This window comes from Triturus cristatus, chromosome 7, assembly GCF_964204655.1.
Source record: "Triturus cristatus chromosome 7, aTriCri1.1, whole genome shotgun sequence".
NCBI lineage: Eukaryota > Metazoa > Chordata > Amphibia > Caudata > Salamandridae > Triturus > Triturus cristatus.
The window spans coordinates 1,196,654,216-1,196,676,842 of NC_140590.1; the positions used below are offsets into that span (position 1 = coordinate 1,196,654,216).

A 22,627-nucleotide genomic window follows, 5' to 3' on the forward strand; every position below is an offset into this window, starting at 1 on the left:
AGGGGACAGAGTCTGGGTCACTTGCCAGTGACCAGGGGCACGGTAGACAAAAGCCCACCGATGTTGGGTGATTCAGGTGCGAAGAGGCGAAGCTTGACTCTGCAGCCACGAGGACCAGGAGGCGTCAACGACAACCAGAAGCTGGATTTGAGCTGTCCCACGAAGGATGTCGAGTGCTGCGGTGTCGGTCCTCGTATTGAACACAACAAGCCTTGGCAACAGCAACCCACGCAGGAAGAGAAAAGATGCTTCGGTGCGGACTAGCAAGGTCCTGGGGACTCCCCAAGCAATGGAGAGTCAGGGCACGTCTGGAGCAATCAGGTAAGCCTAATTAGAGGTAAAGTTGCCTTCAGAGGGACCCACCAGTCGACGTACTAGGGATCGCGAAGGGACCTCAAGAGAAAACACAAAGGGCCAGCTCACGGAACACTCGTGGAGTATATCTCAGTAAGGGATGCATGCACCACCTTACCCAGGCTGCAGTAGCAGACCTGTGGTGTCATTTTGGAAGGCTTCCCAGGGGTGGCACAATACATGCTGCAGCCCCTAGTAGGCCTCTGGGGTACCTATGCCCTTGGTACATAGTATACCATATACTAGGGACTTATAAGGGTACCCCAGAATCCAATTTGGAGTGTACCTATAGTACTTGTGATCAATTTAAGGGAGAAAGCAGATAGGCTGGGGTCCTGAATAGCAGGATCCCAGCCAGACGAAGTCGAAAACCAGCAAAACACCAGGAAAAAAGTGGGGGCAACCATGCAGTCAGATTCCACCTTCCTACACAGATCACAAAGTGCACATAATGTAAATAGGTCAGTGGTATACTGCTTTTGTCAGAGAAATCCTTTTGTAACTTGCAGTTTATAAGTTAAAATCCTAACATACAACAGTGAGCTATTAACTTTCATCTATGGACTGCATACAAACTGCAAGGTATAAATTAGAGCGTTATGTTTCCCCCCCCAGTCTTTGATTATCCTAATGTTGCAAAAAGTGTTAAATTCTGGAGTTTATGTTTCTCCAGACCAATCACTATTAAACTATACGGCCTAGTAGTATGGTTGTCATGTGACTCCTACACCTTGTAGTCCTTAGTCTTATGTAACATTTTCTATACAGTGATTTACACACATTGATTGTCTCCGAGTAATGTGTGGGATGTAAAGTGCTCTGACACCCTACACTGGTATGAGCGGCGCTGTAAATCAAATTAAATGCATCTGAGAGAGAATGTGGTTATGGAGACTTGAGGGGCACTGTTAAAGGGTGGTATGGAGGGAATCCATGGCAGAGGTGGTCATTAGGGGGTAATAACAAACATTAATGCACAAGGCACCACCAGTGCTAAGGCTGGGCCTGCCCTTGAGGCCAGTCTGCCGCACCCATAGTTAGCTCCATTGGCCTTGTTTCCGAAGTAGTAGCTGCAACTCACCAGGGATTGGCAATGCAGAATTTGCACGCACACCAAACTAAGTTCGCAAACTTCACAGTCTCTCTGCTTCATTCACAAGCACTTTTAACATGTGCTGCTTGCTGTGGGGCCACTGGAATTAAATATGCAGCAAAGGAGAACAAAATTATGCCACAGTGTTGACTAAATTATGCATTTAAAAAAGGGCTGCAGCGTAATGCAGTATATTTTCTGATATTTTATTATTTTGACATGTGTACACATGCTAACAGTCTTTGGGAAGATTTTGCCTTATTAGTACCAGTGTAATATAAAAATGCAACAGTGAGAAAGGTGATCAGTCAACCTTTGCAATAAGCCATCCACTCCGCAGCAAAACAAGTCACATTTTTTATTAACTTTTGATACGTTTGAGCTACAAACAATTTATTAGTTTAAATGGTCAGCTCATGCAACAGATCTCGCATTAGGAGGCAATTATGGCAGAGCCATAATGATATAGAAAACATTTGCAAACTAGGATATTTTGCCATTCGTGTTTGAACTGCTGTTGTGGAAAAAGGGAGAAGTGCTGATGATAAACTCCATGGCTCTGCGACACATGGCTTGTGCTTCCACATTTTATCGTATTTGGGACATTTTGTGATTAGAAGCATATCCCACTTTGTGAATGTGTTTTAATGTCAATAACTCATTAGAACCTTATATAATCATGTGTATCCATTGGTTGATTAAACTGGGCAGTGAAATGCCAAACAAATACTAACAAGCATTTGCAATGCAATAGGTCTCGCATTTACGGGAGTTTGAGCTATTGGCATTGTAAATGACAATGCCTTTTTTTATGTTTTGGGTTTTAAAACATAAATAAAGGCATTGTCATTACTAATAGCATAAACTCTCGCAAACGTGAGACCTATTGCATTGCAAATGCTTGTTTATGTTTGATCTGCTTAGCTGGGACGCTGTTCTGATAATGAATTTGCTCCTCCTCTCCAGCTTTACATCGGAAGTAGGAGTACACTTGTAGCTTTCTGAAAAGCTGTCAAGCGGGGGCTCGAGTGGGCAGACTGTCACTCTTCGAGGGAAGGATGGTTGTGAGGAATGTGCGCTGCTGTTTCTCTGTTCACACAGCTCTCCATTGCTTGCTCTCAAAGCCCGATAAGGATTGAGGGGTGCATATTCTGCTTGCTCATGTTGTACCTAAACAGGACGTCCTAGATGGAGCAACAGATCTTTGACTAAACAATAAGCTCTTCAAAACAAGCCCAAAGAAGGGGGACGGCGGAGATTTCAAAAATGACAATTAAAATTATGTAAGCGTTAGTAAAGGCTATAAGTCTGCCTTCTTAATCAAAGGATTTATTATAGATAAGAGTTTGCGCATGTGAGTGCCTTTGGGGAAATGTGTGAACGGCTGTGCGAATCTATTATTGGGTGTGCATAGATGGATATATGAGCAAGTCACTCATGGAAGGATGGTTGAATAGATAGTGGAGTATTTGCAAGAGAAAATGAGGTACAAGTATACGAGTGCATGAATGAATGAAAGGGTGGCTGAGTGCATGGACAAGCGAGTGAATATAAATGAGTGCTACCTGGGTAGATTAGTGGATTATTAGGAGAACGCATAGATCACGGACTGGTGAATGTATGGAGTAATTAATAAGTATGCGAAAATCAATGGATGAATAATTTAACGAGTGCATGGATGGACAAGAGCGCAAGTAGAGGAGACTGGATGGTTATATATATATATATATATATATATATATATATATATATATATATGAGTTAGTGAGTGAATGGACATATTTACAAGGATGAATGAGTGGGTGGATGAATGGATGGATTACTCGATGCATAAGGTTATCCTGAGTTGTTGCAGTTTGTGGCAGAGGAAGCTACAAGGTTGTTAGGATATGTAAGACCGGACAATCCAGATCAAATAACACAAGTAAAAGAGCACAGCAGGCTTTTCAGAGGCTGTGTATGTGCCCCTAACACACTTTGGACCCAGCTTCATCTCTGTCACATGAACTATTGCGATGCCAACCACCTCTCATTAGGGGTTAGACTGGGTCATAACATTATTTGATCACATGTTCATTCAAACTGTAACCTCTTGACAGAGCGCACATAATTGTCACATGTGCAACTGTAATTACCATACACAGGCGGCTATCAAAATACCACCAAATTCAAGGAAAGGAAATCCTGTATTTACAGGACGGGGAGTGGGGGTTGTAGACACAGTGAAGGGGTGATGCTAGGAGATTAATGGAGAAAGTAAAAATAGCGTAGAAGAGGAAGGATGTATGAGATCTTACCAATATTTAGTATTGTCAGAACTGAAACAATTTTAATTATGTTTAATCACATCAAAATCATTGTTTTTACTCACAGATTGTTTCATTTTTTTGTGGAGTTTTATATAGCGCGAACTAGACACGAAGGTATCAGAGCGCTTTACATGAGCACCAGTTATGTTACAGACTGATTTGAACTGCTAACCAGCATTGGCAACGCGAGTAGGTCTGGCTTGTTTGAATCGCATGTTCTGTGTGAAAGGTCTGTATGCAATAGCACAATTCACAGAGGAGTGACTTAAACACTCTAAATTGTTACTGGAAGTGTGTCATTTTACATTCGAATGTCACTCATAACTGAAACCATAGAAACAATAACAAATAGGAATTAAAAGGCCAGTCTGGGAGAAGTCTGGTCTCCAGCTCTGCCCTTGCTGTCCTAGGCTTGGTGTCCTATATGCCCCAGGCACGAGCATCTGTTGTGTTCTGGACACATCTGTGCACCTCAATGGCATAACATAGCCCCCCTCCTCCACACGCCAGACCCTGGCCTAAAACCTCTTGACTGAGTCCGGAGGGGGCCCCTCCCGGTACTTTGCAGAGTGTGGGGCGTGGCTCAAGTTTTGTTACATCACGGGTGCGCCTCAAGCGCGTGCAAGGCTCCGGCACTGAAGGCGCGCGTGACATGCCTCCAGTGTGTTTGCGTGTAGCGGGTCTAAATGCACAGTTTATGTGCAAGCTGTGTGTTTTGTTCTGTGAATGCCTGGGTGTGTTTATTTGTGTGCGCGCCTCTTTATGTGGCAAGGCGCCCCTTCTACTTGTATATATGGTGCGCTACGAGCCCGTGCTGGTTTGTGAAGAATTCCATCTAAGGCTGTTGAGATAATTCAGTGGCATTCATGCCACCGGATATGCTTGCAGGTCACCGGTTCGAATTCCAGGCGGATAAAAGAAGTGTGCCTAAAAGCTATTCACGTTATGATATGTGCTACATACACAGCAATTATTGAAATGAAACGCAGGGGTGCATCCTTGTGTTATATTTTAACTAGTATTTTGTATGAGTACTCGTGACCCACCAGCATGGTAGTGTTGATCGCTCATAATTTACTAACAAAAGCAAATGATATTAATGCATGTTCTAATTAAGATTGAAAACTGTGGATTCAAACGCCCAGGATTTACACAGAAGGTTTAGGCCCGCGACCCACTGGTAGCACGGCCTGGATTGAAGTAGGTTGTCACGCTGCAAAGGAATGACTGAAGGGTTGTTGTTCAATTACACAGTCGCTCATGAAATATTTCAGTTACAAGCAGGAAGTGGGAAAGTGGGATAAGGGAGGGGGTGGCAAATGGTGTGCACTTTCGCGGCCGCTTTGATGTTCTCACTGGCCGCGCGGCTCACTGAGAACATCAAAGCGGACGCGAAAGTGATCAGCAGGCCGCCCACTGAGCCAATCCTTGGGTTATTCCCGCCCTCTGATTCTCCGCCCACAGTTCCCCTACTTTTTTTCCCCCACTTCGACCACTGGTTGCGCTATACAACAAATGAAATGCATATGAGAGAGGGGCTACGTAAAGATGAGGGGCACTGTTGGAGGGTGGCAGTGAGGGAATCTGAGGAGGAGGTAGTGGGAGGGGCTATGGAGCGATGAGGGGCACTGTTGGAGGATGGCAGTGAGGGAATCCATGTAAGAGGTCATGGGGTGAAGGGGGGAGCTAGGGAGAGACGAGGGGCACTGGTCGAGGGTGGTAGTGAGGGAGTCTGAGGAGGAGGTCATGAGGGGGAGGGGCTACAGAGAGATGAGGGGCACTGGTGGAGGGTGGCAGTGAGGGAATCCGACGAGGTCACGAGGGGGAGGGGCTATGGAGTGATGAGGGGCACTTGTGGCGTGTGGCAGTGAGGGAATCCGAGGAAGAGGTCAACAAGGGGGGGGGGCCATGGAGGGATGAGGGGCACTGTTGGAAGGCGGTAGTAAAGGTATTTACGGAGAAAGAGGTTATTGGTGCGGTGCCAAAAAAGACTTTCACATCAGTGCTAATGCCGGCCCTGTCATGGCCTTTCTGTTTTTGTTTATTTAATTAGCAGTCGGGTCATAAGGGCTACTGTGGAACATACTTTAAAGTGTGTGCTAATTATATTTACTGCCATATTCAATGTTTTAAGTATGAAGGTGATTTTACTAATGTTTTTACCAGGAAAAATAAAAATGGAGCCCAATAATGCCTGATATGGGGCTGGGGCCCAAGGTCAGCTGTGAGATAAGGTGCACTGGAGAGGAGTAGTGGATAATCAAGCCTGTAAAGGAGTGAGTTGCAGAGTCCAGGGTCAGGTGGAGGTAGTAATGAAGAGGGATTCTCCCTGAAGGCCCGCACAGAGGGAGCCCGAGAAGTGTCACTTGCCTGATACTCCCACCTCAGAAACCTCCTCTTCCCATCAAAGGCACATTACATAGAAAAAACACTTTTTGAGAGTGATAATATTCAGAAAGATTTGGAAAAGAGTGCGTTTTACTAAGAGGAGATAAAGGAGGGCCCTGAAGCAGGCCTGCCTAGACATATATGCGACAAATCGAACCCGCAGTGGCCCACCCAAATGCACCCTTGGCCCACCCAAATAAAAATTCCTGGAGCCGGGCCCGATTCCCTGTTTAGGAGATCTGCATGCACTGTAAGAACGTCAGATGTGTTGGCCATTCCCAGTATTTGCACAAAATAAATAGCATTTATATAGCCCTTACTACCCGAGGAGGTGTTGTAATAATTTAAATATTGCTATTTTTTATTTTAAAGCACTATGGCTATATGAAGCTTTATGCTGACAAGAGGCAACATTGTTTTAAGTGTAGCGTACAAAAGTGTAAATCTTCTGCCTAAATCAGAGTTTGCAAGTATACTCGAAATGTGTTCAAATGTACGTATGATACATCTGCTAAACATGTATGTGAGGGCTTCAGATCTGATCTCACTTCTTGTGATGTCACGCGCCGTGATGCCCTTTACTTACTGATTAGGTTACTCCTCCCATTTTTTTTTGTGGGGGGGAGAGGGGGGTTGTCGTGAACTCGACCATAAGGAGCGCTTTACATGACAGAGTTACTTTTTATTTTATGTAAGTGCGGGGTTATAAGTGATTTGCCCAGAATTACAGGATGTTCAGCCGAGGCTACACTCTGTATCGCCAGTTACAAAGTCGACAGCTCTGGCCGTAACGTCACATGCTCTCGCCCCGAGTCACAAGCCCCCGAGATTTTCAGCCGCAAGATTATCACATGGCTGAAAATGCCACAGTGCCACTCTAAATGTGTTAAAACCCAGCAAGCAAATAAATGGTCTTTCTTCTATACAGATTGCGCCGGGTACAACTGCCATATGAGGAAAGCAGACACAAAAAGATCAAGACCACCAGCCAGGTTGCTAAAATAAGACACCCCCCCCCACCATTTTCTTAAACACTGAAATTAGATCCGTCAAAGGAAACTTCGTTGGGCCACAGTTCGCACCCCTTATCCACACGATGTCCTCAGATGCACCACCATGATGAACTTGGCTCCGTAGCTCTACTTGCTAATGCTAACACATCTCCATTAAACTCCCCAAAGGTGCGCGTGGGGGAGCGTACAATCCGCTACCCACTATCATTCAAACTTTAGCTTATTTTGTTTTCTACACTCCTTTTTACGCCGTGTACTTGGTGAATAGAATTTAAGGTCTTAAATACAGAAGATACAGGTGAAAATCATAATTGAACAAATAAGTAATTAAATGAATAACGGAAGAGGGAGTAGAAAGGTTACAGAGTCATTTGGGACAACTTTGAATGTCACTTTCGTGGAATCGTAATCACAAAAGAGAGTGCGCATACAGTTTATCGCTCGCTACGAGTACAAATCTAAGAGCCAGAATGACCTTATCAGTCTCTTACTCCACCCTTCCACGATACTACTTTTATTATACCAGACTAAAATATTTATTGCGTGAATAATCACTAAACGCTGGAGACCTGTAGTTGACCGACAAAGGACAATTACGCTCTTACTCCAACAGGGCTATTAAACGAAAAGGCTGAGTATTTTGCCTATGCTCGTGAGGGTTTCTGCCATGGGTTAACTGGAGAGGTTAGTTCATACCTTTTTCTGACTCCTTTGAATTGATCTTCTGCCGCACCCTTTCAAAATATTCTGAAGAAGTTCTCTCTTAGCACAAAGAGCCAATGCCTCGCAGGATAAAGCTAGGAATACTTCGGAAAGGATACAGTTCGCTTCCTCTCCTTGACTCGCCCGCTACGCTCGCTCTGTCTGACAGCACCAACTGCCTCTAGGAAACCCCTTTATATTCCGGCAGCAAGAAGATTCTGGACCCGGGACGTCACGCACCCAGAATATTCTCACAGCGACGACACAATCCTTCCAGAAACCTCTGGCAAAGCAGAGTACCCGACCGGTGTCGGTTGTCAAGACAACAATCCGAGCGTGGGGGTGGGGTCGGGAGACCGAGATACTTCCCAAGATGGCGGCTTAGGGTGCTTCTCGCAAGGTTCGGGAAGCTTCGCGGCCATCTTTGAAAGGTACCAATGCTCCCCTTCCGATAAACGTTACCGGTGGCTTAAATAAACAAAAAAAACGTTTTATTGAATTTTTTAAAATTGGCATACATCTTGGCACAATCGATATAACCTTGATAATCTTCAACATTGCTCGTGTTGATATACATGTTCGTGCCCAAATAAAGATGTACTGTGCGTACAACGTGTTCACGTTCAAGGTTTTAAAAAGTCGCTAACTTTGACTAGAAGATGATTACAGCACTGCTTACCACTGCTTACCTGTGGCCAAACGGTCAGAGCTGCCGACTTTGGAGCGGGAAATCAGCTTTTTGTCTGTCGGTTCAACAGCCTGTGAATTTGCCGCTGACCGCGGCCCCCGCAGGGGGCCACTCGGGTGGCCCCGGGGCCCCGGTCACCCCTCCCCACCCCCTCCCTAAGGGGGGGGGCGGGGACACAGACTGGAGCCCCCCTCCGTTGGCAGGGCCGGAAGTGACGCGCAATGCGTGTCACTTCCTGGCCCAGGTGTGAGGGGGAGGCTATTTAGCCTTCCCCCACCCTCACTGGCGACCTCTTTTGTCGCCCACCTCGCCTTTTACCTCACCTCGTGCATCGCTTCGTCGTCCTGCGCCGTCCTCGTGTGTCTCCGGCCCCCACGGCTCTGTGATCGTCGTCGCCTCCACGCGACTGATTGTGGTGAGTCTTGCAGCACCCACTCCGCCCCGGCCCTGTCCCTGGGCAGTGCCAGGTTGACGGGGCCCTGTGGCGAGGATGGCCACGGGCGGAGGGGATGCAAGATAGGGACATGGGGGGCTGGGAAGGCGGGCGTGGGCGGAATATCGCGCTGACTAGTCACACGGAGCTGTGCCGAGGTTGGGGGTGCGGGCCTCGCATGGGGCAGTTTCGCGAGGCCGGCTGCCATTAATATGCGGTCCCGGCACCCTCTGTCGTCGGAGGGTTCCTACGGCCCGACTGCCTTTGGGCGCCAGGGACCCTGGCGCGTGCTTCTGATCGCGTTCATTACGGGCAGCGAGGGAAACCGGGCGTGGAGCACCCGTACTGGTTCAGGGATCTTGGGGCATGCAGCGTATCGCGCTCCCATAATGAGCGCGCGCGCGCAGCAGTGGAAACCAACCCCCCCCCCCCGTCCCGAGGTGTAACGGCTCGCTGTATGGGGGGATCAGTCCTGCACCGCAACGATCGAGCGCGCGCAGCACTGGAAGCCAACACCCCCACTCGTTGCATTGGGGGATTAGTCCTGAACCGCCCTCGAGTGGGCGGCCCCGCCCACAGGTGGGTGTTGCGGCAACAGAGCAGCTGTTTGTGGTCCGTCGGCGGCGGTGCACGAATCAGGGGGCGAGCCGCGAGGTCGCGTCCTCTTCTGTTATTCGGTTGAAACCACTTAATTCACCTGCCTCAATATGCGTGTAAATACGGTGCCGTGTGCTTCAATTCCTTCGGGTTGATTTCCCTCTAGATAATGCTTAGAGGCATAATATGCAAATATGATGCAAAGTCCGAGGCGCAGGGCCTCAATCGCAATGTGGTCAGTGTGTTGATAGTCCCGGGGCCGCGTCCTCATTAAGGGTTTCGGGGCGTATCGCTTAATCTCCCTGTGCCTCCATATGTTTGTAATTACGGGCTGCGCGCTCCAATTCCTTCGGGTCGAGCTCCCGCTAGAGGAAGGTTATAGATATGGAGAGGGAAACAGATGCAAGGACCGAGTTGCAGGTCCTCAATCGGAATCGGGTTAGTAATTGAGTGAATCTTGTAACCACGTCCGCATTATGTGTTTCGGGGCAAATCACAGAGCTCCCCGCGCCTGCATATGTTGGTAATCACGGTGCGGCGCGCTCCAATACCATCGGGTCGAGTTCCCGACAGAAGACGCATTAGGCATGCAAAGGAATTCATATGCGAGGACCCAGGCTCAGGTCCTCACACGCGATTTGTGGTTGTAAACATGGTGCCTCCAGCGCTCCAATACCTTCCGGTTGTGCCCGCGCTACTACTTCCTGTGATCCTGGGCAAATCATTTAACCCTCCCCCCCGTACCTCGAGTGGGGTCCGGGTGATGACGCGGGGAATGTAGCGCGAATGTCAGAGAATGGTGTCCATTAAAAGAAATGGGCATACATTTTAAATCACGTAATCTCCGTGATGAGGATGTGATTAAAACGGGTCTCCTTATAGTAAGCAATGCAACTATCAACCACTTAATGTAAATACGAGCCCAACAGCTGGTAAATAACTTTTCTGAACTCATTGCTATATGAGAGGTCAAGCAAAGAATCGACCATAATGAACACTGCTTTGTAGATCCTCTAAACCCTAAACTCTAAAACTGTGTCTTTTCACCAATATCGGCGAGAGAAAAAGAAGTTGTGGCGTAACGGCCAGAGCTGCCGACATTGGAAATAGGAAACGAGTTTCGAAGCCTCGGCGTCGGTAAAACATCCCGTGATTCTGGGCAATTCACTTAATCTCCCCGTGCCCAACAAGAAACAAGCATTTACACGAGTTTAAACTATTCACGGCCCGATGTGTAAATTTAGACGGTGATTATGACATTCGAGCACCTGAGTGGCCCGGTGATCAAAGGCATATCATTTGGTTTGAATTACGCGCCTAGTGCCTGGTTGTGTAATGTAATTAGGGCACTCAGGTAAAGCGCTCAAATACCTTCGGGACGATGGCGCGCTGCATAAATATGCAACAGGTTGCTCCTGACACTCGCTGACGCAAGATGGTACTTGGGAGCGAAGCGCCCAGTGCCTAGATTTAGAAGTTTAAATACGGCACTCATGTGAAGCGCAGCACCACCTTCGGTCGAGCTCGCGCAATTATGTTGATCCATCGAGATTGGTGACGGGGCGGCCGGGGTCCAACAGGAATTGGGGGCTGCCTAGAGTGCATAATCACGGAGTATTGGACTTGTCATGTAAGCGCACCAATACACTTTGTGCTATGCAACCGGCGCTCTTGCAAAGCGCTTCAATGCGTTCGTGTGGAGCTCGCGTGATCTGGGGCATTCAAGCATGTTAATATTGTACTGCGAGATTTAAGTAAGGCGCCACAATACCTCGTGTCGATTTCGCGTTCGAACGCGATTGAGGTACTGAGTTACCAGTGCCTGGGTAGGGTCAATACGATGCTCATACGCGTGCAAAGTAAATGAATGGGGGTTCGAAGGCAAAGAAGCCGCACACCCTGCGCCGGGGGAGCCGTTAGGAGATTAGCGTCGGTTCACGGCCCTAATACACCAGCACTGCAAGGCTGGGAGCTGCCTGGGTCCCCGCTGATCGCGGGCAGTGCAACACCTGTGGCGCTCCCTGGTTAAGGTTATTTCCCCCCCTCCCGCTGCAGTTGGGGGTGGGGGGCATGCAGTGGGCTGCGGCAGGCGCGATGGACCTGGCACGGGGATCGTTTAGTATGGTACGAATCTTGTAAGCTCCCCGTGCTTGAATGTGTAATGTAATAAGGTTCTCAGGTAAAGCGCTCCAACACCTTCAGGTCGCGTTCGCGCTATATAATTATGCAACATGTATTGCTGGCTTCCTATAAGGCAGATAAATGATACAAGTGCATGCATTGTTCACATACGCGATTACGGGCATTAATAAACCCCCCGCACGTCAATGGATAATCGGGTGCGGTACTCGCATGATCCGGTTCGGGGAGCTGGTAATATGGTATGAATGTCTTAAGCACCCCCTGCGTGAAGATGTAATGTAAATACGGTGCTCATGTAAAGTGCTCCAATGCCTTCCGGTCGAGTTCGCGCTATATAAATATTCATCATGTAATTGCAGGCTTCCTATAAGGCAGATACATGATACCAGTACATGCACTGTCCACATCACGCGATTACGGGTATTACGAATCCCCCCCCCCCCCCGCACCTCAAGGGTTAATCTGGTGCGGTGCTCGCGTGACCTGCCACGGGGATCGTGTTATTGGTACGAATCTCCTACGCTCCCCGTGCCGGTTTGTGTAATGTAGATACGGTGCTCATATAAAGCGCTCCAATACCTTTGGCGTCGAGTTCGCGCTATACAAATATGCAACATGTATGTGCTGGCTTCCTATAAGGCAGATACTTGATACAAGTGCAGGCATTGTTCACAAGATTTTGCTCCAATACCTTCCGGTCGAGTTCACGCTAGATAAATATGCAACATGTAGTGGCTGGCTTCCTATAATGCAGACACATGATTCAAGTGCATGTATTACTCACAAGAATTTGCTCGTGCCCACATTCGCGCGCATTAGGTGATTCCGGGCATTACGACAACTCCTGCACATGAATGGTATTTGGTCGGTGCTTGTGTCCAGCGCTCTAATAATTTTGCGCGCATTACGGTTTGAGCTAATCACTAATCGACCGTGCCCGAATAGGTATGTAAATACGGGGCTCATGTACTGCACTCCCAACACCTTCGGGCGGGTCACGCTGTGACTCTGGACAGATAATTATTATCCACGTGCCTGATGATGTATGTATATCGGAGCTCATGAACGGCGCACCATTACCTTCGGATCGAGTTTGCGCTGTGGTCGTGACTCCGGGCAAATCACTGATCACCCCATGCCCAGATATGCATACGTGCTGCTGGGCCTGGTCCACCTGGACCCCCGAGGGTCGCGAATATGCACGCGTGCTGCTGGGCCTGGTCTACCTGGCCCCCCCGAGGGTCGCGACTCATGATCACACTTCCGTGCCCGAATATGTATGTAGATACGGGGCGCATGGACTGCGCTCCATATACCGTCGGCCGAGTCGCGCTGTGCCTGCGGGCAGATCACTTAATCTCTCCATGCCCGATTATGTATGTAAATATGGTGCTCATGAACTGCGCGCCTATACCTTCGGATCGAGTTCGCGCTGGGTTTGTGACGCTGGGTAAATCAATGAATATCGCCGTGCCCGAATATGTATGCGAGCTGCTGGACCTGGTATGCCCGGGTTCCCGAGGGTCGCGGACCTGGCGGCTCATGATCTCACTCCCGTGCCCGAATATGTGTGTAAATATGTTGCTCATGCACAGAGTTGCCATACCTTCGGGTCGAGTTCGCGCGACATAAAAGTGCTAATTACAGCAAGGGTCGCGCAGTCCGATCCTGACCACACGTGACCACGTGTCGCTCGTCTCCAACCTTTTTGCTGAAAGGGGGCTTGGGCCGTTTGTCATTGTTGTTTTTGTCTCGACACCCACCCCCATTGCTTACGGCCTCGCCCTCCCAGGTGCATCAGTCCTTGGGCAGGGCGGACCAGTGTGGGGATAGTCCTAACGTAGAACGGTCATTGCCATGTTAGTAACAGTTAAATGCGGGTCGCTGCCGACAGTCTAAAAGAGGTATGCTTAAGCACGCAACTCGGCCCCGCCAACATGCTTATGTGGGCCGCCTTCAACGGTCACTGATATGGGGAACTCACACATATCTTTTTTTTTTTTATTTTTTTTATTTTTGAAAGACCTTTATTGAGAGAAAAAACAAATACAAATCAACAAAGAGCCCTGGGGGCTCACACATACGGTACATTACAACTTACTGAAAGCACAGAGGATACATTACAGAAGGACTGAGGTCTAGTTTTAAAAGTTTTCCTTGTAGGATAGACATAAGCAGGATATCGTAGCACAACAAGTCAATACTGGTGTTGGACAATCAGGATAGATAATCTTATAGCAGAAGAAAACACCAGAGTCGCTGCGTGGCACCCAGAAAGGAACGTCTACACCCCAGGGAAGGAAAAAGGACAAAGAATAGAAGGCCCATAGAACAAAAAAGAAAAACAAAAAAGAAAGCAACCCCACCCCCCAAGTACCCCCCACCCTGCACCCCTGCAGCTGGCTACGGCCTGTCCCCCCCTAGCAGTGTGCCTGTCGCCCAAGAAAAGGAGTCCCGAAATATAGAAAGTAAGAAAAGGATAGAAGCCTAAGACTCTCATAAAATTGAGAAAGGTGGGGAGGAGCCCACTATTCGTCCCCCAGCTCCGCCATCTCGCACCAATAATAGCAACAGTAGTCTGACACCCAATAATAATAACATGCCCAATATGACGAGAAAACTGGGGTCACAGCAGCAGCGCGCAGGGTAAGTAAGGCAGCAACACCCAACCGAAACATCCAAAATATCAACAAGGAATCTTCAAGCCATGATTGATAAGCGTAAGCCCCCGCAATAGTCTTCTAGCACCACCGATACATGTCCCGGTCACTCAGAGAAAACTAGGTCCCCGGCTGCCCCACTCGCCAGAACGGTGCAAAACATTTATCAACGGAGGAGGGCCAACCCATGATAACAAAAATAATCGACAGGAGTGTATCCGGCCATCGCTTCCCGGACCCCTATGCAAACCATACCCAAAGTCCAGCTTCCTCGTCAGTCCAGCACAGTCCCAGGAATGTAGTGACCGGTATCAAGGCAAGAAAAAGACAAACTCAACCCTGACCCCTACGTTCCAGTGCGCCAGCAAAGTGCAGTTGCGGCGTAGCCCCGTAGAGTAGGAAGAGCATCCGATGTGACCACCTAGAGAGATGGCAACAGCCAGTAATCGCCATCCAAAGCAGGACAGTGTTATCCCCAAGAGTGCAGTACGGGCAGGCGTACAGTGATAGCCCACCGAAATTAGGCAACTCACTCCCGGGCAACATGTTCAAAGTAAGCAGAGCAATCTTGTCAGCAGCACCCGCTGGCGGTGGTAGTCCTGGCATCCGACGGCGAACTTCTAGTTTCCGTCCAAATATAGAATGCACTGTGTCCTCCATAGTTGCGACAGTCCGAGCGGCGGTGATGTTAAGTGCACTCACAGTCAGTTCCTCTACGTCTCCCCGGAGAGGCTGCACACGACTGCCGAGTCCTGGGCTCGGCGATCCGCTCCGCGCACAGCCGCCCGTCCGGTCAGCCAAGGAGAGAACGGGCACAGCGTCGTCCAACCGGCGCTCCAGGTCACGGGCGTTGGAACAAAAAGCAGCTCGCATAGCAGCCAAAGCTTCCAGGACGTCGCCGATGCTCACGGGCATAACGTGAGAGGAAGAGATGCCAGCTCCCTGTCCCCGGAATCCGCAAGCGTATGGCGACCCTCGAGCCCAGTCTTTAGCATACATGTCCGGGCGTTGTTTAGTAGGTCAGCTCCCAGAAAGACAGGGCCAAACCACGGGGACAGGGCAGCAACCTCTAGTCCAGCGCCACGCACAGGGACAGCACAGTGACGGTCCAACCAGGCGCCGTGTATAAGCGCCGATCACTCAATACAAATGGCCCCTTCCATTACACTACGTAGCGAGAAATCAAAGAGAAACTTCCAAAAAGGGGAGGATACATTTGTTGCATCGGTGGTAGTAAAGCAACGTAGCGGCGAGACTCCAAAAGAAACTGTTGCGCCACTTCTGAGGATCTCGGTGGTTTGTCGTGTCTCGCCGGCGGTTTCAGATTCTCATGTAATGGCCGCTGCTGTTGCCTTCCAGCCGGACGCTGCCGAGAACAAAGGACCGGACCCACTCAGCAGCCGTCTGCAGGAGTTCAGGGCATTTCTTCATTCCCGGTGCAGGAGGAACGACGGGGAGCCTACCATCGGATGCAGCGTCGCCTCCCAGACCCGTTACCGCACAACAGGCACGATTCCGCAATCAGGAGAAGAAGCGGTACGGGAGGGAAGCGGACGAGTCGGCGGAGCCGAGGGCTCAGGCGGCCATCTCTGTTGCAGGCTAGGCTCCTCCCCTAACTCACACATATCTAACTGTAACCTAGACACCCGGGTGGGTGCCTAGTCGGGCAGGGCAACGCAACCGAGATAGAATGGTAGTTATTATCTAATGCTAAAGGAAGTCTGGATTGAGCCACTGGATGGGTTAGATATGGGTGCAGCTCAGTGCCCCAATCACATTGAATACGGGGACGCACTGACATAGCGGCAAGAGAATAAGTGGTCACCACATAGCGCATCACTAGGGCCTAAATCACGGCACAAGGTTACCGGCGTGATTGTCCAAGTGGTTGCGGGTGCGCCGCTGGCGAGCGGATTGCAACCCGTGGTTTACCTCTGTCTCAAATCGACCGATAGTTCATGGTTAAGCCGATTAGCCTGCAGAACACTGAGCTGGGCACCATAACCAAGAGTTAGGCCTGCAGGAGGAGTAGCTGAAGGAACCATATAGGAATAGGTCCAGATGTACTTTGGGGGGCATTCCCCTGCAACCAAAGACAGATTTCGGGTTGCTTCAATGAAGACCTTCCACCCGGCTTGTGGGTGGTATAGTTGTTATATAGCAAGGGTGCGGTCGTTCAAAGTTTGGTAAAGACCACGTAGAGCCCCAGGGCGTCAGGGCATTATTGACCGTGCAGCATTCGCAACGTTCAGAATAGGGCCGGTATTTGCACCAAAGTTTCCGGTTGGTTCCCACAGACTTGTCTGCCCCCAAGGTTATCCTCTAGGGGTAGAACTTGAGACTAAGGGGGCATTGCCTGCTTCGGTGGCACAAATAAGCGATAGCTACGCCGGGATGGAGTTACCATGCAGGTCCTGCCACCACTGGGTTCCCCCCAGGCGATGGGATCAATTTAGGTGGGACCACGAAGTCTACGGTTCCTGGGAAGCTTCCAGCGGTAGGGCATTTAGCAACAGATAAGGTACCAGCGTGTGGGTATCAGATATCTGCTTTCCAGCAGCACCGTGCCCTGGGAGCACGCGCGTTGCCCTAACTCTGAGGCCCACCCAGAAGGGGGCCCGAGTAGCAAAGCAAGTGAATAGGCTCCAGAGGCGGGCCTCTGGCCTTCAGCTGGGTAAAATCACCATCATTTGGAGATAGGCCCAGGTAAAATAGTGCTTTTCGTAATGCCTAGAGGACCATTGCGGTTGGTGGCACTCTCCACCGGAATCACTGGTCGCGTACTGCAGCTGCAGGAGACTGGGATCCTGGTTCACGGACACTTTTACCGTTCTCAGGGGGCGCCGCCAGCCAGCATATGGGGGCTGCTGTCCCAATAACTGGGGTGTCAGCGGGGCAAACACAAGGGGACATTATGGCAATAGAACATTGGTCACGCCCAGGGTGCACTGAATCTCTACTTCAACGGAGCAGGAATTTGGCACCACTGGTGGTGCTCTGGTTTTGTGGCCCCCCCTCCCCTGCCACCCTCCTACTGGGGAGCATGATGGGAGGGGCGAAGTAGGACTTAGTCAATCCTCAATGCTTGAACTTTACCTACAGCGCGCAATGCTTGAGCCAAACAGATTCCCGAAGCTGGTATGCCTAGGGGATTCATCACTGAGGGATCTGTAGGGGCATAATTCCTATAAGGTATAAGGGATGGTGGGCAGGGGCAAGAGTCGCCCCTTGCCCATGGTCACGCGCTGGCAGTTAGGTGCACTCCCGTGCCCCCGGTTAGCTATCAGAGGGGACTGTGCAAATGTTACGTAAAACGCTCCTCGTCATAATAGCCAAAGCGGGCAGGCCCAGAATTGTGAATTGGTGTAACATTCCCGCTGGGGGGCGAATAGTTATTGCACATCTTCACAGGCCCAACGGGTTCTTTATTTCAGCAGACCCTGGTCGATTAGGATAGCGTCTAGGGCTTGGGGACATAGATGGGCCATCTACAACTACAGGAGCTATAGCTCACTGGTAAGTCTTGGGCCTGTGGTTATAAGGGATCTCACAGGGTTTGAGTCCCGCTAGCACTGTCAAACTGTCATGAGGTGGCAGAAGGTCAAACTCTTCTTTCTGCAGGGATGGTTCCCTTCCAGCTAGTTGCAGGAAGCCCTAGATAGGAGAGGTGCAGGTAAGACTATAGCGGGTTGGTGGGGGGCCCTGGCTGCGACGGTGAGCCGCCTCCAGGGCTGTGGCGGAGTTACAGGGCGATCTGGAAGCAGGCCGGTACAAAGGGTACCTCTGCACGGCACCAGAGGGGGTGCCTGAGCCAAAACGAGGAGCCTCAAGGGAGGTCCCGGAAGCCGTGTCGGCGCCCCGCTAGTCCTGCGGGCGGTTGTGGGCCTGAACAACCGGGGGCTTGCTATGCGACGCTCCGCCCCGAGAGGGGGGGCGTGAGTAGAATTACCAACGGCACGTGATCGTAGAAAGAATCACCTGGAGGGCAGCACCGGCAGGCATCGCTCCCGCGCTGCCCGGCTCATCAGGCAGGCAGGCGACCCAGATGGTTGCCTGCCCTTGGATCGCCCGTAAGATAACCCACCCATTACATATCTTGGAATTATGTAATAAACCTGCAGCAATTGTTACCCACCTACAACTGTTTCGTGTGTGTCATTGGGTAACCTAATTTGGGGGAGGGGGGACAGCGGGGTGCCCCTGGGGGTACTATGGGCACTCCCTGTGCCTACCAAAAAAATTGATGTGTAATTAAACTGGTGATCATGTAAAGCTCACTAATACCCTTGGGCAGTGCTTAATTTGTAAAATATTAAGTCCAGGTGCTCAAATTTTTGTAGGGGTCACACCCACTTCCCCGACTCCACCCACTCCTTCCACCCACTTACTCTACTGGCTCCAACCACATCCTCAACTGGAGTAGAAGCGAAATTGAGGTGCCCACTGATCCAGCGCAGAGGGCAAAGTTTACATATTCTCCTTACGTCACAGATCCTTATTCACAACAGCTCATTCATACACTCATTCATTGGTGGGGCCCTCAACACCAACACGCTCGTCATTCAATCTCACTCAAATCTGTTCGCAGGAGAAAAAGGCGCTGGACATGTGGGTACCTTATTACCTATCAGGATTAATTTGCTTTACATTATATACACGTTCTATATACAGTTTCACAATCCTGACTTTAACATCAAGGCACTCTACTATTTGGTCGATGGACCAACTATTTGGACTGGTTGATGGTAAATTAGAACCAGCTAAGACACCATTAAAGCCTAGGAAACATTTGTTATTTTCTGTAATTAATTTAAGAACTACAAACTAATTTCTTATTATTTCAATTTTTGTTTATCTTATCGTTAAATAAACTCTTAAATTGTCATTTATTTTCTAGAGCTCGTTATTTGTTCATTAAATTTATTAAAGGAAAAATATGAACATTCAGAAATAACTCTTAGACACATTTTCAGAAAAGTACATTGAATCATTACCAATTGAAAGATGATTAAAAGTTCAGATCAAACAGGGAGTTATCTGCATTCTCAAATGAAGACTCCCTCGAACAGGCAGTCCAATTCTCACCAAAGGATCAAACCGTCGTGCGAAATACAGGGTACAGCGTAATAAAGTTCAGAATTCAGCAAAGTCCGAACATCAATCCGGAGCATGGACCAATTCCACACTCTAACTGATAGCATAGAATTTAGGAAACACAAAGAAATAACCCAAAGATATGTGCAGCCACAACCGAGACCCAATGAACGAACGAACCCACGAACGAACGCTGCTGCAACCCACTCTTCCAATTCCAACTCTTCTCTACGTAATGATTTATGAGGAGGTTTTATATCCTTTTCTGCCTTACTTCATTTTAGAATAGCAACTTTAGGGGCAGACCAAATGTTCTGATTGGACAGTTCGGGGTTATCTGTAGTATATTGAATTTTTCCCAGCGCAAACTGGTTCTTCATAGTGACTTTTCACAAAGTTTTCAAATCAACATTGTCTGTTCAGTTTCCATGCGGGGAAACAGTAGTTGTATCTTTTCCCAAGGTAAAAAGGGTCCCACTGATAGGTCCTCTCTTTGTCTCTTCCCTGATTTTCATTTTGTCATCTTCTGGCTTGAGGTCAAGTTTCTGACTTTCGTCCTTGGCAGGGAACAGGATGTCAGGAGTTCAAGCTACCTCATGATTTCAGGAGCCATCTGGGCATGCGCAGAAATCATCACGTGCAGATGGTAGCATCTGCTTCAGAGAACGGCATCTTGGGTACTGCGGCCTAATAGGCCCGAATGCCAACTTAAGCAGAAACAGACATAACAGCAATTACAATATAGAAATGCAAGTTCTGATGTTCAAACCCATACTAATCCCAATATACATTAGTATTTTCCTAGCTGTAGCGACATTTAAAGCAATAATACTTAACACTTGATAACTTTTAAAGCACAACGATCACTAAGCAACATAAATCATGCAATTCTTACTATTTCACAACAATCTAAGGTTAGTTTGCGTACCATAGTTAATTTAATAATAATTCTGCCATGCAATTAGCAATTTAGCCCCACGTGTATTTATGTTTATCAAGATGTAAAGGTTGATTAATAACACTTTCACTGCAAACATGTTATTTTAATTAATTTTAGAATGATTACGTAATTAATTTAATGCAAATTAGAGGAGGTATACAACATTTTGTTTTACCTGCTCCATCAATCCCCCTTTGGTGATTTTTTAAACATCACCAATACTCACAAATTTAACTAAATTTATCTATGGAAATGGTTTTATTCAGTTCCACTTGCGTTTGTTAGTTTAAATCATAGTGTTCTCCATACTGTTCTCTTTTGTTTTCTTGTACATATTTTCTTGAAATTCTTCTAATTCTATTTCTTCTATCTCTCTTTCTCTTATTACGCTTTCTTTCTTTTTCTTGTTTTCTCTCTTTATCTTATTTAGTAATTTTCTTCTTTTTATGCATAAACATCCTAATCTTAATATTAGCCCTAAAATAATCACTAAAGTCACAGGTATCAGTATTTTTCCCACAAAGGAGCTACCTAATGTTGTTAACAAATTCTAAAGAGTGGAAAAACCCTTACCAAGTTTCTCCCATACACCTTAAACCTTCATTGGAATAATTTCTCTATGCAATTCAGTTATATTTTTAATATATTTCTTTATGTTCTGACTTTCTTCAGGAATGTAAGTACAGCAATGTTGTACCTTCAGCATTTCACAGACTCCTCCCTCTTTGGCCAATATAATGTCAAGGGCAAGTCGATTTTGCATTACCATAGCTCTCATGGCAACCATTTCTGTATTTACCACTAAGAACCCTCCAGCTGTGCTTGTTGATAAACGATCCACAACTGTAGACATTTTTCTATTTTATGTGCATTCAGAGATATTCCAACTGCTGGTATTAGTGCTCCAAAGATATCACCAATAATTTCTGACCAACTCTCCCTTCTCCTACGTGTTAGCTGTCTAACTATTTCGTGCAATCCGCCATCTCCCCTTTCCACATGAAATATTTTTGGAAAGACCAGGCCTACGTAACAAGTCCCGTACCAATGGTCCGGCAACCTATAATAAGCTCTGTTCCCACAGATGTAATATATTCCAGGGAATACCGGATCTTTTCCTCCTTTAAATCCCCATCCTCCCATGATTTTGTATAAGTCATGGCACTCACTTGCACCTACAAAATAATTATCATATACAGTATTGCCTCTACTTATGCATAACTTCCCTTTCTGGGGCCAATCCAAAGCCATTGCCGGGTTTGTTTCTCCCTTTAAATGATTTTCCTTCCCAACATCCCAAAATGTTGTTTCCACCTTTTCTCCAGACATCTTCCTTTGCATTTTAGCTCTCCTTTCCTCTACCATGTTCAGGAAAGTTTTCTCTTCTTTTCTTAAACCACAAGTAAGGTTATTCTTAAACACCTCTTCTAAAGTTAATTCTTTTACTTCCAGAAAAAAATCACCAAGAGTTTTACCAGAACTCACCTTGTTTAGTTCAGGAACTACAGGAATCTGCAAGAAAATATTGAGGTGCCCACTGATCCAGCGCAGAGGGCAAAGTTTACATATTCTCCTTACGTCACAGATCCTTATTCACAACAGCTCATTCATACACTCATTCATTGGTGGGGCCCTCAACACCAACACGCTCGTCATTCAATCTCACTCAAATCTGTTCGCAGGAGAAAAAGGCGCTGGACATGTGGGTACCTTATTACCTATCAGGATTAATTTGCTTTACATTATATACACGTTCTATATACAGTTTCACAATCCTGACTTTAACATCAAGGCACTGGCACTGGAATGTGCTGGAGCCTTCTAGAAGGGAGGTGTGGTTTGTACTTTTGCCGCCTTGGATAGAGGTCACCTGACTTAGGGATACATAAGTGAGGGAGGGAACTTTTTCTAGTTAGTTGGCCAGTGGGGTACAGCAGAGCTGGAGAATCCACGCAGGAGTTTTAGGCGGTAGGGCCTAGCCAGGGACTTATGCCTCTGAGAGTGACAGGATTTAGGTGCTGCCTCTTAAGTGAGTGAGGGATCCTGTAAAGCCCACTGATCTTGCCCAGCAGTAGGAGGACCCAGGGAACCTCTGCCCAGCCTGACTAGGAAGGACCTAGTCGCCAACTCAATCCCTACCCCCCAGGAACAGAACCCCCCAAGGGCGCCAGAGACATCTGCGCCATCAGGACTGAATGCTGAAACCTCATGTCC

General features: G+C 48.1%; 1 protein-coding gene across 1 annotated transcript in view; it reads right to left on the reverse strand.

The window, feature by feature from the left end:
• The window catches only part of LOC146811588 (dnaJ homolog subfamily A member 4-like), a 60,398-nt gene extending 52,369 nt beyond the window's left edge, over positions 1-8,029 (reverse strand). The window contains exon 1 of the mRNA XM_085618573.1: positions 7,854-8,029. The gene's annotated coding sequence lies outside the window, so the exon portion shown is untranslated. The remainder of the gene's footprint in view (positions 1-7,853) is intronic.
• Positions 8,030-22,627: the final 14,598 nt, after the last annotated feature.